Source organism: Elephas maximus, chromosome 7 (assembly GCF_024166365.1).
Source record: "Elephas maximus indicus isolate mEleMax1 chromosome 7, mEleMax1 primary haplotype, whole genome shotgun sequence".
NCBI lineage: Eukaryota > Metazoa > Chordata > Mammalia > Proboscidea > Elephantidae > Elephas > Elephas maximus.
In genome coordinates this window covers 111,955,364-111,973,897 of record NC_064825.1, presented here as the reverse complement: position 1 = coordinate 111,973,897, position 18,534 = coordinate 111,955,364, and the positions used below count along the sequence as shown (strand labels likewise).

The following is an 18,534-nucleotide window of genomic DNA, read 5'->3' as shown; positions in this document are numbered from 1 at the left end:
GAATATCTGGAAGTGACTGTTCAGTAAAAAACTGGGTCATATTTTTTTTGTTTCTGGGTGGTGTAAATGGTTTGTGTTCAACTACTAACCTAAAGGGTCAGGATTCAAACCCACTCACCACCACCACAGAAGAAAGTCCTGGTGATCTCGTTCTTTAAAAATTGCATCCAGCCGAACCCTATGGGGCAGTTCTCTGTCACAAATAGGGTCTCCGTGAGTTAGACTCCATTTGATGGCAATGGGTTTGTTTGCTTTTGGTTTATTATATACTTATCACTAATATACGTTTACATAAGTATGCATAACAAATATGTAATACACATATATATGTGTAAACAAGACATTATGAGGAGGTCCTTAAAAATTGAGGAACAAAGAGGTGACATGACTCATTAAGAAACAACAGCTAGAATGTCCCTGATGTGGAATATTTATTTTTGCTCATGATATCCCATAACATCACATAGCACCACAAATTAATTTGCATTAAATATTTCACACTGTTGCATAGCACCATACATTAATCCCTTTTTTTTTTTTTTCAGATAAACCATTTCACACTTGTGCCTTCTCCTCATTCATGAAATCATGCTGTTGAATAATAACGTGACTGAGTTCATTCTGCTTGGGTTGACACAAGATCCTGTTAAAAAGAAAACAGTGTTTGCCTTTTTCTTGCTTTCCTACATAGGGACATTGTTTGGTAACTCATTGATTATTGTTACCATCAAGACCAGCCAGACACTTGGGAGTCCAATGTACTTCTTCCTTTTCCATTTATCCTTATCTGACACCCACTTCTCTACTCCCATGGCCCCTAGAATGATTATGGATACGCTTCTGAAGAATAGCCCTATCTCTTTCAGTGAGTGCAAGATCCAAGTCTTTTCATTACATTTCTTTGGCTGCCTGGAGATCTTTATCCTTATCCTGATGGCCGTTGACCGCTATATGGCCATCTGTAAACCCCTGCACTACATGAGCATCACGAACCTGCAAGTCTGCAGTGTGTTGTAGCTGTAGCCTGGGTAGGGGCCTGTGTGCATTCTTTAGCTCAAATTTCTCTGGCCTTGAGTTTACCTTTCTGTGGTCCCAATGTGATTGATCACTATTTATGTGACTTGCAGCCCTTGCTGAAACTTGCCTGTACAGACACCTATGTGACAAATCTGCTGCTGGTGTCCAATAGTGGGGCCATTTGCACAGTGAGTTTTGTCATGCTGATATTCTCCTATGTTATCATCTTGCATTCTCTGAGAAACCACAGTGCTGAAGGGAGGAAAAATGCCCTTTCCACCTGCATCTCCCATATCATCGTAGTGATATTTTTCTTTGGTCCTTGTATGTTTATATACACACGTCCCACAACAACCTTCCCCATGGATAAGATGATAACTGTGTTTTATATGTTTGGAACACCTTTGATTAACCCGCTGATTTATACGCTGAGAAATGCTGAGGTGAAAAATGCCATGAGGAAGCTATGGAGGAAAAAACTTATCTCAGATGACCAAAGATGAATAGAAGTTTCAAACCCTTTTCCAAAATTTTGATTGACCTAGGAGAATTCAAAAGAGAATATTACCTTCTTATTGTGGATTTAATGGAATCCTATCTGGGGAAATGTCAGCTAACTCCTTCAGGAAAATAAGCAACATGAAAACATTCACTTGTTAAAGTTGAGTCAATTTCATGTAGAGGAAGAAAAACACAAGGTACAATCAGGTATATAAGGTCCATTGTCATAGTTTTTTCACCACTTCTCTCTGCCTTTCCTTGATGCTTACAATGACTTGTGGTTTTGGTCTGGTGCTTTCCCTCTCCTTCTTCACATTTTCTGGTGTTTCTGGAATATTAAAATAAGGTTTACAGTTTAAACCACCCAGGAGAGCTAAGAAAGAAAGACCTGGTGAAGCTGTTTCCATAAAGATGATAGACAAAAAACCTGTGGAACCATTCTCTGTAAAACATGGAGTTGCCATGAAGCAGAATCAACTCAATGTCAATGGATTTTTTGTTCGTTTGATTATTTTTTTCATTGTTGTTATAGTTTGCACTCAATTTGCTTATATTCTCAGCCTAGTAGATTTTGTTTTCTTTTTTTTTTGAAACTGGATGGATAACCCACAGGAGTATTTTTGGGCTTTGAAACAGAAATATGTTGTCACAAAAAAATTTTGTGAGTTTTCAATATAATCCAGAGAAGAGAATAACTTGACTAGAGAGATTGAAATGTTTATATGAAAAGTACATTTCTGCAGTGGAGATGGAAACCAAGATTCATCACTATCCATTTAACACCACAGTCTCCAATTATATGATCATGAAAATCCTAACTTCAATTTAATTTCTTGTTTGTATTTTTATCAATAAAGAAAATTAAAATGAGTATTTGTGTTTATTTGATTCTACTATTTCTATTTTTTTTTGTACTAAATCGTATTACATCTATTAAATTTGTTCCAATTTTATTGTACCAAGAGCTTTAGCATTTCTTTACCTTGAGAAAATGAACATCTACTTTTCTGTGTGGACGTGGAAAGCTGCGGATTCTACCATGAACTATCGTGACAAATACACATAACTGATTTTTTTTTAGGTTATCTGAATTTGAAGGTGAAATCTGATACAAGTAGTTTATTATTGATTATAGAAGCTATAGTTTTTCTGCTACTGAAAGGTTGGCATAGTAGTATATTACAATTCTGAGAGTTTTAGCTGGTGTTTTCTTCTATTTCAAGGTAAGGAAAAGATAAAAAGAAAAAAGAAGTGTGTATTGGATTCAGATTAGATGCCTACCCAGAAACACTCCATCTATTATGTCTCCAGGACATGCACTCAATATAGAGCCCCTGCTACCAATGTCACCACATCTGCTCCAGAGAGAGATTGTGCTCTAGATCAGTGACAGGATTTAATTTAAAAAAAAGTGGCAGAACTGCAAAGAAGACTGAAGGTGCAGCTTAAATGAACTTCATTTGTTGATATCAGTGGCCTGATAGTGAAAGAATAAAATTCTGAGAGTCAAAATATGACAATCTTTGTGAGGAATGGTGAAGACAATGAACCCTAAAATTATTCTGAATACTCTGGGTTAGCTCTCCCATGTGAGTGAAGAACAGTCTTCCTTGCCTCAATCCCACACAGTTATCTCACATGAACTGTTGTCTTGCGATGATATTTGTTATCATCCAGAGCTTTGTCCTATATCCCTTATTACTTCCAAACAACTAACCAGGGACAATTCTCAGGTAAGCCAAGGCAGGAATGTACAACCCTCATTCTTTTAGAAATGATTTACACGAAGGAATTGCAGTACCTAGCTAATACCTGCGGTGAGAAGTGGGGAAACAGTTTACTACGGGAACTAATCTTGAAGATGTTAGCATAGGAGGACAGAATATAAGTCTGGAGATTGAAAAAATTTTGACATGAAGGCACTCACTGTTGATTTGCAATCTGATGTTGTGCCAAGGGCATCCAGAGCTGGCTCTTTAAAGTATATGCTTTAAGGTGTTGTGTTAGGTTTCTAGTGCTGCTGTAACAAATTACCACAAATGTAATGGTTTAAAACACCCTAAATTTATTATCTTAAGTTCTCTGGGTTGGAAGTCTGACATAGTTGTCACTGGGCTAAAATCAAGGTGTCAGTATGGTTGTGTTTCTTTTACAGGCTCTAGGCTTTTCCAGATTCTAGATGTCACCCACTTGTCCTGGCTCATGATCTCCTTCATGAATCTTCAAAGTTAACCACATTGCGTATCTTTGACAAATCTTCCATTACCACATCTTCTCTCTCTTTTGCCTCTCTTTTCTACCTTTAAGGATGCTTGTGATTACAGTGATCTCATCTGGATAATGCAGGATAATCTTCCTATTTTAAAGTTAGATAATTAGCAACTATAATTTGGTATGTGACCTTAAATCTAAAAACTTACTGGAAATGATAAAGTCTTCATACACGGATATAAATTATAAATACTTCGGATGTAGATTGTGCTTTCTGTCTTTACAGTGCCTCCAACAACACAGTGTTTGAGGGTTCACAGACTAGGTCATAAACTGACAGGATATCCCACAAACATTGCCTAGGACATAATATTTATTCATGAACAACAGAAGCGTGAGATTGTTCTCATGATTTCAGATTTTACTGATATTACCATATATTCCATCACCCATAAGCAGCCAACCTGATAGTAGAGAGTAGAGATACTTAGCTGCTGCTGAATTTATTCCACCCATGTAGACTTTATGTACAGCAGAACAAAATATTGCCTGGTCCTGCTTCATCTTCACAATCACCAGCATGTTCGAGTCCATCATTGTGGCTATTGTGCCAAGCCATTTCACTGAGGGTCTTTTCTCATCCTTGCTTTCCCTCTGCTTCACCAAACATGATATTCTCTTCTGGCTATTGATCCACCCTAATGTCCAAATTGTGCAAGTCAGACAATACCTTGTGTGATCCATAAGGTTTTCACTGACTGATTTTCAGAAATAGTTAGCCTTTCTTCCTAATCTTAGTCTAGAAGCTCTGCTGAAACCTGAGCCCCAAAGGTAGAAGGGTGTTTCCTGATTATACGTAATATAGAGTAGGAAAATAAAATAATTCTCCAATCATGACTGCACATTTTACCACTGTATTCTGTGGAAACTGCCGCTTCAAGCTCGTAGCATTTCAGGAGCTTTCCAGGTGAGCTAACTTGCTTTTTCCTCTATCCTTCCTCAAATGATTCTAACTTTCTCCATTCTGTTAAGGCAGGTACTGAAAATTATGTTTTGAAAAATGCCTGAAACTCTAAGCTACTGATGTTTCCTATTTTTCATTGTTGTTCTCGTAGACTTACATGTAATCTTCATTTTTACTTTTATTTTAATGAGAATTTAGAAGAGAGGGGAAATACATTTTTATGGATAGCTTGCAACATTTAACACCAGAAAATGCTGTTCTTTTTCTTTAAATATGAATTTATGGTTTTCTTTTCTGTAATAAAAACACACAAAAAGAAGAAAATACAGTATATAATTTCACTATCTATGTGATATTATTTACAAGAAACATGAAAAAATCATGCATAAGTTTTGAAAATCCACAAACTTCAAAAAAGTATGAAATGAAAAAAATCTATCTCTTTCTCATCCTTATGTAAACAGATAATCAGTATAAATAGTTTCTTAAGATTTCTTCCATTGAGAAATATTCATGTGGTTATAGCTCCAGGTGCAACCTCTGGGTGGTGCAAATGGTTAAGTGCTTGGCTATTAACCAAAAGATTGGATGTTTGAGTGCATCCAGAGGAGCCTTGGAAGAAAAGCCTAGGTCTACTTCCAAAAGATCACAGCCACTGAAAACCCTGTGGAGCACAGTTCTGCTTTGAAACACGTGAGATCACCATGAATCAGAATCAACTGCAGGACAATTTTTTTTTTAACGTATTGATCAATAGATAGACAGGAATTGCGCTAGAAGATTTCTGACATAACTGGAGGAAAATGAGGAAGCATGCAGCTGCACATATAAGAATTAAATTCTGCATAGTGAACCGTGGAGTCTTTTCCTCTTGCTGTTCCCAGAATTCCAGCAGCCAAGCACACACTACCTTATTAACACCTCACTACAATGTGCATATCCCAAGTAGAAGGGGAAGGTTTTTTTTTTTTTTTTCAGGAGAAAATGTGTAGCCATTATCATATTGCCTGATTACCTTCGGGTTATGTTTCAAAATATAAAAGTCTGCCCACATATTTAGCGATTCCAAAGAGCTGTTTCATTTCCTCACCTTTAAATATAATTTGAGTTTCTGCTTCCAGGCAGAATGACAGGGTTAGTGAACTGGAAGAGGTCAATGGAAATCTGTCTTCAAAGTTAAAGCAAACAGGGATTTCTATTGTATGTATGGTGGGTAGTGTTGCTCTTCTTGTTAGGTACAGCCGAGTTGATTTCCACTTAAGGTGACCCTATGCACAACAGAACAAAACACTCCCCGGTCCTGCTCCATCCTCACAATTGTTGCTAGGCTTGTGCCCATTGTTGCAACCACTGTGTCAATCCATCTCATTGAGGGTCTTCCTCTTTTTCACTGAACCGTTACTTTACCAAGCATAATGTCCTTCTCCACTGACAGAGCGCTCCTGATAACATTTCCAAAGTATGTGAGACGTAGTCTCACCATCCTTGCTTCTAAGAAGCATTCTGGTTGAACTCCTTCCAAGGCAAACTTGTTAGTTTTTTGGCAGCCCATGGTGTATTCCATATTCTTCACCAACATCACAATTCAAAGGCATCAATTCTTCTTTTGTCTTCTTTATTCATCATCCAGCTTTCACATGCATATGAGGCAACTGAAAAAACCATGGCTTGGGTGAGGTGCACCTTAGTCTTCAAGGTGACATCTTTGCTTTTCAATACTCTAAAGAGGTCTTTTACAACAGATATACCTAATGCAATGCAATGTGTCTTTTGGTTTCTTGACTGCTCTTTCCATGGGTGTTGGTTACGGATCCTAGTAAAAAGAAATCCTTGACAACATCAATCTTTTCTCCATTCATCATGATATTGGTTACTGGTCCAGTTGTGAGGATTTTTATTTTCTTTATGTTGAGGTGTTATCCATACTGAAGGCTCTGGTCTTTGATCATCAGTAAGTGCTTCGAGTCCTCTTCATTTTCAGCAATCAAGGTTGTGTCGTCTGCATAAGGCAGGTTGTTAATGAGTCTTCCACCAATCCTGGTGCCCTGTTTTTCTTCATATACTCCTGTTTCTCAGGTTGATTGTTCATCATACAGATTGAATAAGAGTAATGAAAGGATACAACCCTGACACACACCTTTCCTGACTTTATCCCCTTGTTCTGTCCCAACGACTGCCTCTTAGGCACAACTAAGTGTTCTGGAATCCCCATTCTCTGCAATGTAATCCATAATCTGTTAAGGTCCACACAGTCCAATGCCTTAGCATAGTCAATGAAACACACGTAAACGTCTTTCTGGCATTCTCTGGTTTCAGCCAGGATCCATCTGACATCAGCAATAATATCCCTGGTTCCATGTTCTCTTCTTAATCTGGCTTGAACTTCTGGAAATTTCCCGTCAATATACTGCTGCAGCCATTTTTGAATGACCTGTAGAAAAATTTTGCTTGCATGTTTAATGATATTGTTTGATAATTTCCCCATTTAGTTGGATCACCTTTCTCTGGAATGTGCATACATGTAGATCTCTTCCAGTTGGTTGGTCAGGTAGCTCTCTTGCCAGTTTCTTGGCATAGATGAGTGAGCACTCTCGAGACTGCATCTGTTTGTTGAAATATCTCAATTGGTGTTCCATCAATTCCCAGAACCTTGTTTTTCTCCAATGCCTCCAGTGCTGCTTGGACTTCTTCCTTCAGTACCATTGATTCCTGATCATATGTTACTCCTGAAATGTTTGAATGTGCACCAATTCTTTTCGGCATAGTGACCCTGTATTCTTTTCATCTTCTGTTGATGCTTCCTGCTTCATTTAATATTTTCCCCACAGAATCCCTCAGTATCTGAACTCGAAAACTGAATTTTTTCTTCAATTCTTCCAGCTTGAGAAATGCTGAGTGTGTTCTCCCCTTTTGGTTTCTATCTCCAGGTCTTCCCACATATCATCATAATACTTTGCTTTGTCTTTTCTAGCTGCCCTTTGAAGTCTTCTATTCAGCTCTTTTACTTCATAATTTTTTTCCTTTTGATTTTGCTACTTGATGTTCAGGAGCAAGTTTCTGACATCATCTAGATATTTTCTTTCTCTCCTGTCTTTTTAATTATCTCTTGCTTTCTTCATGCATGATGTCCTTGACATCATTCCACAACTCATCTGCTCTTTGGTTGTAGTCATAAGCATTCAAGGGGTCAAATCTATTCTTGAGATGGTCTGAATTTCTGGCAGTTGCCTGTTAATGTACTGCTGCAACCTTTTTTGAATGATCTTTGGAAAATTTTACTTGCATGTGATATTAATGATATTGTCAGATAATTTTCATTTGGTTGGATCATCTTTCTTGGGAAGAAGCATACATATGGATCTCTTCCAGTCAGTTGGACTGGGAGCTTCTTCCAAATTTCTTAGCACAGACAAGTGGGTACCTCCAGCAATACATCTATTTGTTGAAACGACTCAATTTGTATTCCATCAATTCCTGGAGCCTTGTTTTTCACCAATGTCTTCAGTGCAACTTGGATTTCTTCCTTCAGTACCATCTTTTCTTACCTCCTGAAATGACGGAATGTCGACCAATTCTTTTAGGTGAAGTGACTCTGTGTATTCTTTCCATCTGCTTTAGAAGCTTCCTGTGTTGTTCTGTATACATACATATATACATACATACATAGATTTATATTTATACATATACACATACATTTAAAACCCATTGCCATCGAGTTGATTCTGACTCATAGCAACCCTACAGGACACGGTAGAAGTGCCCCATATGGTTTCCAAGGAGCACCTGGTGAATTCAAACTGCCGACGTTTTGGTTAGCAGCTGTAGCTCTTAACTACTATGCTACCAGGGTTTCTGACATATATATATTTTATATATGTATATGTATACATACATATAAACACATATAAATAAATTGCCATTGAGTGAATTCTGACTCAAAGGGACTCTATAGGATGGGGTAGAACTACCCCAAAGTGTTTCTAAGGAGCTGCTGGTGGATTCAAACTGCTGATCTTTTGATTATCAGCTGAGGTCTTATACACTGTGCCACCTTGGCTCTTTCTCTCCCTCTCTCTCTCTCTACATATATATATGTATACACACACAAATATATTTTTCCCCCAGGTTTCCTTTTCTCAAATATCTTCTTGCAGAAGAATGGGTGATGAGAACGTTATCTGGACAGTTATATTTACATTTTATATGCATCTGGAATTCAAATAATGGCAACTCATGAAATGTAATGGTTAAAGAATAGCATCTATGTATACATTTACTGAAGTAATTGAGGAAATAATATGGTAACTAAGGAAGAACAAATTGTGTAATTATATTCAGTACATAACACATTCTCTTTAAATGATATTAAAATCAATAAATTTAAAAATAATTTTTGATTAACTGTCAGTTTATTGTACTGTGGTGGTTTGTGTGTTGCTGTGGTGCTGGAGTTTGTTGTTGTTGGTAATGTTGAGTTTCTGATGACTCACAGCCATGCTATGTACAACAGAAAGAAACACTGCCTGGCCCTGTGCCATCCTGAAAATTGTTGCTATACTTGAGCCCATCGTTTCAGCCACTGTGTCAGACCATCTCATTGAGGTCTTCCTCTGGAAGTTATGCCACCGGTATCTCAAATACCAGCAGGATCATCCACGGTAGACAGGTTTCAGCAGAACTTCCAGACTTAGACAAAATAGGAGGAAGGATCTGGCAATCAAATTAAAAAAAAAAAAAAAAAGACCAGCGAAAACCTTATGAAAAGAAGCAAATGACCAAATCTGTTTTAGGAGAATTACAGCCTGAATGCTGCTTAGAATCGAGGATGAGAGACTTCACCTCATGTACTTTGGACATGTTATCAGGAGGTACCAGTCCCTGCAGAAGGACTTCATGCTTGGTAAAGTACAGGGTCAGCGAAAAAGAGAAAGACCCTCAATGAGATGGAATCACACAACGAGCTCAAACATACCAAAGATGGTGGGGATGGTGCAGGACTGGGCAGTGTTTTGTTCTGTAGTGCATAGGGATGCTAGGAGCTGGAACTCACTCTATGGCACCTAACAGCAACAACAACAATATTGGAATATAATCTCCTAATAGAGAAATCAGAATATTTACACCACTAAAATTTCCTTTGTCCATCACTCCCTTTATTCCCCAGAGGCAAAGATATCTTTCCATATTTTTTCCAATACATTAATAAGCACATAGGTGTCATAGACACTATGTAGCATCCTATATAGTTTTTTTTAACATACCAGTTATCACATTATGATTATTTTTGTGCAATTAATATCATGCTCAAAAATACATCTCAGTAATTTATCCATATTTGATGTGCCATATAGACCAATACTTAAACTTATGCCTAATTTTCAATAGTTAGGACATATTTCATATTATCTATATTCTATTACTGTTAGGCATTTAGATTATTTCCACTTATCCCAATTTTTAACAGGGCTACAATGTATATACTTTTGAATGCTTTCTGGGGGGGGGGTGTTTCACTAGATCACATGCTGATTCCTTAAATTATCATTAAAAATTAATATGGCCTGCTTTTTACAAAACTTATGAGCATTTCATTGTAATTTAATTTGTGTTCCCCTGATTCCAATAAGGTTGGGTAATTTTATATATGCTTGTTAGCCAGTTATAATGTCCTTTCTGTGTATTGCCTATTCAAATGTTTTGTCCTTTCATAAAATTGCATTTTTTTTTTCTGTGCTTTCAAGTTGACTCTGACTCATAGCAACCCAATGAGATGGAGTAAAACTGTCCCATAGGATTCCTAAAAATCCTATGCTGAAATTTTTATAGAAGTGTATCCTGGGGACTTTTCTCCTGCAGAGTTGCAGGGTCGGTTTGAACCGTTGAGTTTTAGGTTATCAGATAATCGCTTAACCATTATTTAAGGAGCTGAGCTCCTAAAAATTGGGTTACTAATCTTTACATTGGAGCCCTGGTGGTGTAACGCTTAAGTGCTCAGATGCTAACCAGAAGGTTGGTGTTTTGAACCCACCAACTACAACTCAGGAGAAAGACCTCTTGATCTGTTTCCATAAAAATTACAGCCTAGGAAACTCTACACTGTCACAAGAGATCACTATGAGTAAAAAATCTACTTGGTGAATAACAACAATATGACTTATTTATAACCTCATTTAAAATGTCTTCATGAATATACATGTTAATGCTCTTTGTAAAGTGCAACGTGGACTATCTCACACACTGTGAAGGACCTTAAGTTTAAGAAAGCACATAGATGAAGAGGTGGATATCCCTGGTGTGTAATTTCTTAATCAGCACTGCTCCATGCAAGTAACATCTTTTGAAGTGTTTTCTCACCATATATACTATGTAAAACTGTCTTCCCTCTACTTAGGCAGGGCATCACAATAAGGAGAAATGAAGAAGATTAGACTAAGAAACAAGTGGGACCAACTGAAGGTTGGAGCATAAGCAAAGATCACCTTTGGTATATTGAGGCATTTCCTTCATTTATAGATGATTTCCTGAGCTTTGTGAGCTAGAGAAGAATCTACAATATCCTCTGTTGTCATCCAGTAACACAGTTCACAGACACACAAGAAAAATTAGTGAGAAAATGGATAAAAGTTTACCAGGTTTGCAAATATGAGAGAAGTAAAAGTGGTATTTTCTTGTTCCCCTTCCTCTTTTTTTTTTTTCCTCTACACCACAGCTCCCACTAAGAAAATGAATTATATATACTTATGGAGCCCTGGTGGCACAGTGGTTAAGTGTTCAGTTGCTAACCAAAAAGTCAGCAGTTCAAATCCACCAGTTGTTCTTTAGAAACCCCATGGGACAGCTCTACTCTACCCTATAGGGTCGCTATGAGTTGAAATTGATCCGATAGCAATTTTTTTTTTTAAAGCATTATCTTTCCATATGTGATAGGAATACAAGTTTTCAGATGAGGGGTACATTTGTGAAAATTAGCTGCAGGGTAAAGGAAAATTTCAGCAACAGTTTTTCTTTCCAAAATTTCACATGTGTACTTCCTAAAAATGTTAGGGTACTTAGAATCGTAAAAGGAAGAAAAAAAAAATTTTTTTTTTTTTTTTTAGAGAAGTGATAAATTATATCGAAAAGGAGATAAGAAGACCATAGCAGAGCAAGTCACTGCTTTGATGTTGGTTGATGGAGATTACCTCACAGCAGGGGTTTCCAGTTCAGGAAGGTAAAGGTGGACAGAAATTTCTATAGCTGTGTGGGCAAGTGTCTAATTCTGGCACTTACTTTTAAGAAGTCTGTTCTTGATGCATACATAGGTCTCATTCTCCAACAATGGATTAAATTTGCTTATTGTGAAAAATTCCCTGTTTGGATTCTCCCAAAACAGAGTGGCCTTTCGGAAGTCGGTTTGAACATGGATCATAGGTATCTTTTGATAATCCTTTTATAACTTATTGGTGAAGGAAAGGTCAAGGGGAATCTATCCAAGTGTGTTTAATACTATGTTGATCTCTTCCTATATTTTATCCATGGAAGAAATAGTGGAGGGAAGGCTGGCTGCACACATAGGAGACAAAATTTGGCTTTTACGCATAGCGTCAAAATTATATACTTTTCCTCATTTCCCTTATCTTGAACTTGACCTTTTTACACTTCTCCTGGGAAAGTAAACAACAACAAAGAAACCCAAAACCCATTGCCATCGATTCAATTCCAACTCATGGCGAACCCATGTGTTACAGAGTAGAACAGCCCCGTAGGTTTTTCTTGGCTGTAATCTTTATGGAAACAGATCGCCATATTTTTCTTCCAGGACATTGTTGTTTGGGTTTGAACTGCTTACCTTTCAGTTTAGCAGCTGATGATAAACAGCTTACACCACCCAGGGAAATCCTCGCAAAATACTTTCACTAAATATTTGGAGAGTTTTATAAATTTTACAGCATAAGTAAAAATTCCTACTTTCACAATTTGACCATGCTATTCTTGGATAAGTCAGCTCACTAATGCTTTGTAACACGCCATCCTAAAACTTATGGCTAAACAAGAGTCGTATATTTCTTTTTCATGTGTCTGTTGACCAGGGGTCATTCTTCTGATCTAGGCTGGGCATTGCAGGCTTCAGTTTGTGTTCAGGTACTCTTATGTGACTGTCATTCTCCTGCATCAAAAAAAATTTATATCTTATTTTATGTTGGTTAGATTCTATTAAAAATTGGTCACCGTACAAGAACTGGGAACACTGAAGTGAAGCATCCCCACACAGACACTACAAAAATAGTGAAATTCTGGAGATCTTGAAATGTGAGAAATATTTTAACCTCCTAGAAATGTTAAATGAAAAAAAAGGACGACATTCAGAGGAACACGACAGGTACCTTTACATATTCAAGTGAGCATTGCACAGAAGTGTTTAAAATATTTTGTCCTGCTCCAGAAAATAGAAGTATATCCAGTGTTTAAAAGGCACAGGGAGACCTATTTTTTCATGGTTTTCCATGAAGAAATAAATTAATTTCTTCATCTGAAAAATGAGAAAGGTTGCCATTTATTTTCATTAATGAAAGCTTCAATCAAAGTCAAATCTCCCATCTGGTGACAGCAGGGTTATAAAGCTGTTATAAAATATAAAAGTGTTGTGATGATAAATCTACAGAATAAAACGCTATTGTTGACCTGCCTTGCCCCCACTGAAACTGGAGAGAATCTGAATTCTCATCATACTTGGTCATTTCCTTCCAAGGAACCGAGAGGAGATCCTCTGAGCTTCTCTGAGAGGTTTTGACTTAGTGAACAGGGGTATGCTTGTAAAGTCCCTGGTGGAGACTTGAATACTGTTTCATATGTTTTCCTTCCCGTACTTTGACAGTCAGGAATCTGTTATCTTCTACCTTCTTAGGGACTTCAGACCCCTAAAATCAATAATATTATTCCCCAGTCTTCAAATGTTTTTTGCAAAGGAATAAGGGAAAGAGTACTGTGAAGAAAATTATCAAATGGATAACAATGATTTATTCCACAGTTTTGTAAATTCAGTTCAATTTTAGCTCCCTTTATGGTGGTTATCAGAGCAGATGGGGACATCTATGCAAAAGTAAGGCTCTTTAGGTTCATTGACTCACAGACCTCTTAAGATCTAACAGCATCGAATATCATCTCGTCTCTGTTTCCAAATCCAAGTTCCTGACTGCATATAAATGACCAGAAGAGCTTGTTAAAAATAAAGATTTTTATAAAGCACTTAACCCTGGCCTACTGAGTAAGGATCTTTTCGAATAGGTTCTGTCGTCTCTTCAAAGGTCTCTCAAGGTGATTCCAATAATCAGCCAAGCTTGAAAATGCACTGATCTAGCCCTCTTTTTAAAATTGAGGAAATAGAGGTCTATAGACACACAGTGAATATATGTTCAATCGGGGACAATAGCCATGTATTCACATATACATGATCCTGGGACAAGAGTTTCTTGATTATAACTTCTAACTTAGATGTCTCACTGCTTTTTGATCTTTCTTCTCTTTAATTCTCTTTAATTCTCTTATCACATCAACATCATCAAGTATTTTATAAGCACTAATGTACAGTCCTTCATGTGAGAAATGTTTGCCCATACAAACACCCATGTACACACACAAACATACATACACATCCTGCAACCACAAACAGGCATAAAGGATATACATAATAACTGGAAAATCAGAATTGTGGCAAAGAAAACGAAATAGCAGAGAGAAAAGCAGTGATATGTTCACCTGCAACAGAAAAAAAATAAAAAAAACAGTCCAGGTTGCATCCTAAGGTGAAGGAGAAAGGTGTTAACAGGAAAAGCTTTTAGTTCCCATGAGAGAGGTGATTGTTTATTTGACCTGAATGAGTCTTTTTGGAATTCAGATATGGAAATTGGATTAGTAAGTCAAGGAATCAGTGGAAAATCACTCACTGTACTCAGTAAAGCTGCTTGGTCACACATGGTAAATTGATAAAAATTCTATTCACCCTGTTTTTTGAATCACAGTCACCAATTTATCACAAGTGATTGTTTTTTTCAGTCTCTTCAGCTTTTTCTGTTAGTCATTTCACATTAGCAGGGGCTGCTGACTATAGATTCCAGGTAAATATTAGAGTCAGTTAATAGCAGCATATTCACGGGCTACTATGATTAAAAAATTTGGTAAACTTGCCCAATATCCTTATTGTTGAGGCAAAGAAAATGATTCCTCTAGAAATCATTTGTTTTCTCCCCAAGACCAGAGAATGAGAAAATAACATTTGTCTTACAAGCTTGTGTTTTATTTCATTTACATTCTGTACACCTCTCTCTTCCCATTTCAAACTTTCTAGGCTTAGTTGTTGTAAGAATCTGTGTTTTGGGAGGACTTACATCAGCATGCTTTAGTTTGGGTCGTTTGTGAGTTTCCTTTTGCTCTGTTTTTCATACAATGCATGCATACTGAGTGCTTAATATGTACAAGTCACAGTTCTAAACACCAAACCGAATTCCACTATTTAAGGAAAATAGGTAAGAACACGGAGGAGAAAACAATGATGCTGAGTAGGATCATGACGATGTTCGAAGTTTAATAATACTTCTCTGGTTTAGATATTTTCATAAATTCTCTGATTATGAAATATTGGAATAAATATAATGAAAATGATAAATAATACCTACTTATGTAAAATGAGCCAGTGTGACATTTGTTTCTCCCAAAAACCTTGCAAACCAAACCAAAAATTCTCATTACCATCGAGTTGATTTCAACTCATAGGGACCCTATAGGACAGAGTAGAACTGTTCCATAGGGTTTCCAAGGAGAGGCTGGTGGATTTGAACTGCCAACCATTTAGTTAGCAGCTATATCTATTAACCACTTCTCCTCCAGGTCGGTATTATTGATTTTGTTGAATAGATGCATTAACCAAGATTTCAATTAACCATTATTTCTGTTAAAATCATCCAGGTTAAACTATCATTACCTCAAACTATTTGGCATTAATTAGCCTCCCAGAAAACCTTCCTACCCCACAGTTTCTTCATTGAATTTTTTACTTCTGCATCTCTCAGTGTATAAATTAGGGGATTTAACATGGGGATGATAAAGGTATAAAATACGCCACCATTTTGTCCTCAGAAAAGGCAGTATCAGGGTGCATGTACATGAAAGTACACGGGCCAAAGATGATGGCCACGGCAACGTGGGAGCCACAAGTGGAGAGAGCTTTGTGCCTGCCTTCTGCTGACTGCTTTCTCAGGGATACCAGGATGACAGTGTAGGAGATTAGCAAGATAACAAAGCTTCCCAACAACAACAAGAACATAAGTGTCTGTGCAGGGCAGTTTCAGCACAGGGTGGACATTACAAAAGGAGTGATCAATCTCAGTGGATCCACAAAAGGGTAGCTGGACCACCAATGCCACCTGGATAAAGGAATGTAAGAACTCACCCAACAAGGTCCCCAGCAACATTTTATTGCATCTGTCCTGGTCCATGATGGTCATGTAATGTAGGGGTTTATCGATGGCCACATAACAATCATAGGCCATTATGGTAATGATGAAGATCTTAGTGCAACCAAAGAACTGTACACCAAAGAGTTGCAACATGCACCCCACACAGGAGATGGTTTTACTTTTGGCTAATAGGTTAACAATCATCTTGGGAGCTATAACCGAGGAGTGATAGATGTTCACAAAAGACAAATAGTTGAGAAAGAAATATATAGGAGGCTTAAAAACGTTGCCCACACACACTGTCAGCATGTTGAGAAGGTTTCCCAGAAGAATAACAGTGTAGAAAAAAGAAAACACCACAAAACAAACTTCTTCCACCTCTGGGTTCTGAGAAAGTCCCAGAAAGTGAACTTGATTATATTGTTTATTTTTTCCATGGAATTAGTCCAGCAGGGGATGTTTCCAAGAGATGATTGCCTGAAAAAAATAAAAAAGGAGGAACAGCATTATTTCTCTAACAGGAAAAAAAAAAAAAAAGAATAGGTAATCACAGTAGTTGCAAATGGGTACTTATTGCTGGTTGGCATACACAGACAGGGAAATTGAAGCACATATATTCTGAACATCTTACCTCCATTCAAGAGTCCATTCATTCACTTAGGTGAGGAAAAAAAAGTCCAGAGATATCAAACAAATCCCCTAAATCAACTACCAAGCCAAGAGTTCCATCTCTCTGGCTGTTTATTAAGATTTATTCAGCTATTTGCTTTTAAACATTTGCTTCCCAACATCATAAAGGCCCTCTGTGCAAAACCTATGGCCAATATCATTCTTAATGCAGAGAGGATGAAAACATTGCCCTTGAGGACAGAAACAAGAGAAGGATGTTCTTTATTATCACTCCGATTTAACATTGTGCTGGAAGTCCTAGCTACAGCAATAAGGCTAGAAATAGAAATAAAGCTCATCCGAATTGGTAATGAAGAAGTTAAAATGTCAATATTGGAAGATGGTGTGATTCTATACATAGAAAACCAAAAGGTGCCATGAGACAACCTCTGGAACTAATAGAAAGATTCAGCAGTGGAGCAGAATACAAGGTAAACATACAAAAATCAGTTAGATTCCTATGCACCAAGAAAGAGGACAGTGAAAAAGAAATAAGAAAAACAATACCATGTATAAAACCCCTAAAAAAAAAAAAAAAGTGCTTAGGAATAAATCTAACAAGAGATGTAAAAGACCTATAGAAAGAAAACTACAAAATTACAAAACACTGCTGCAAGAATCAAGAGAGATCCACATTATTGGAAAAACATACCATGCTCATGGATAGGTAGACTCAAAGTTGTAAAAATGACAATTCTACCCAAAGGGATTTACAAATACAATGTAATCCCAATCAAATATCAACAATATTCTTTAAAGAGATGGAAAAAAATTATCATTAACTCTATATGGAAAGAGAAGAACCCCCAGATAAGTAAAGCATTATTGAAGGAGAATAACAAAGTAGCAGACTCATGCTACCTGATCTCAGAACCTACTCTACAGCTATGGTAGTCAAAACAGCATGGTACTGGTACAATGACAGATGCATTGACCAATGGAACAGAATTGAGAACCCAGATGAAAATCCATTCACCTATGGTCACCTGGTCTTCGACAAGGGTCCAAAGACCATCAAATGGGGGGGCAGGGGAAACAGTTTTTTTTAACAAATGGTGTTGGCCAAACAGGATGTCCATCTGCAAAAAAATGAAACAGGACCCATACCTCACACTGTATGCAAAAACTAATTCAAAATGGATCAAAGACCTAAATATAAAGCCAAAAACTATGAAGTTTATAGAAGAAAAAATAGGATCAATGCTAGAGGCCCAAATACATGGCATTAACAGGATACGAACCACAACAAACAACACCCAAACTCCAGATGATAAGCTAGCTAACTAGGATCTTCTAAACACTAAACACTGATGCTCATCAAAAGACTTCACCAAAAGAGTAAAAAGAGAATCTACAGGTTGGGAAGAAAATTTTGGCTATTACGAATCAAAGGCCTAATCTCTAAAATCTACAAGAAAACCCAACACCTCTACAGCAAAAAGACAATCCAGTTGAAAAATAGGCAAAGGAAATGAACAGACACTTCACCAAAGAAGCCATTCAAGCAGCCAACAAACACACAAGGAAATGCTCCAGACCACTAGCCATAAAAAAAAAAAAAAAAAAGCCATTAGAGAAATGTTAATCAAACTCACAATGAGAAATCGTCTCTCCCCGCCATTACTTGCCTGAATCTAAAAAACGGGAAATAACAAATGTTGGAGAGGCTACTGGGAGATCAAAAATCTTATGCACTGCTGGTGGCAATGCAAAATGATATAGCCATTTTGGAAAATGATA

General features: G+C 37.2%; 1 pseudogene; it reads left to right on the top strand.

Moving 5' to 3' along the window:
- Positions 1–588: 588 nt before the first annotated feature.
- On the top strand, positions 589–1,520 carry LOC126079724 (olfactory receptor 4C16-like; annotated as a pseudogene).
- Positions 1,521–18,534: the final 17,014 nt, after the last annotated feature.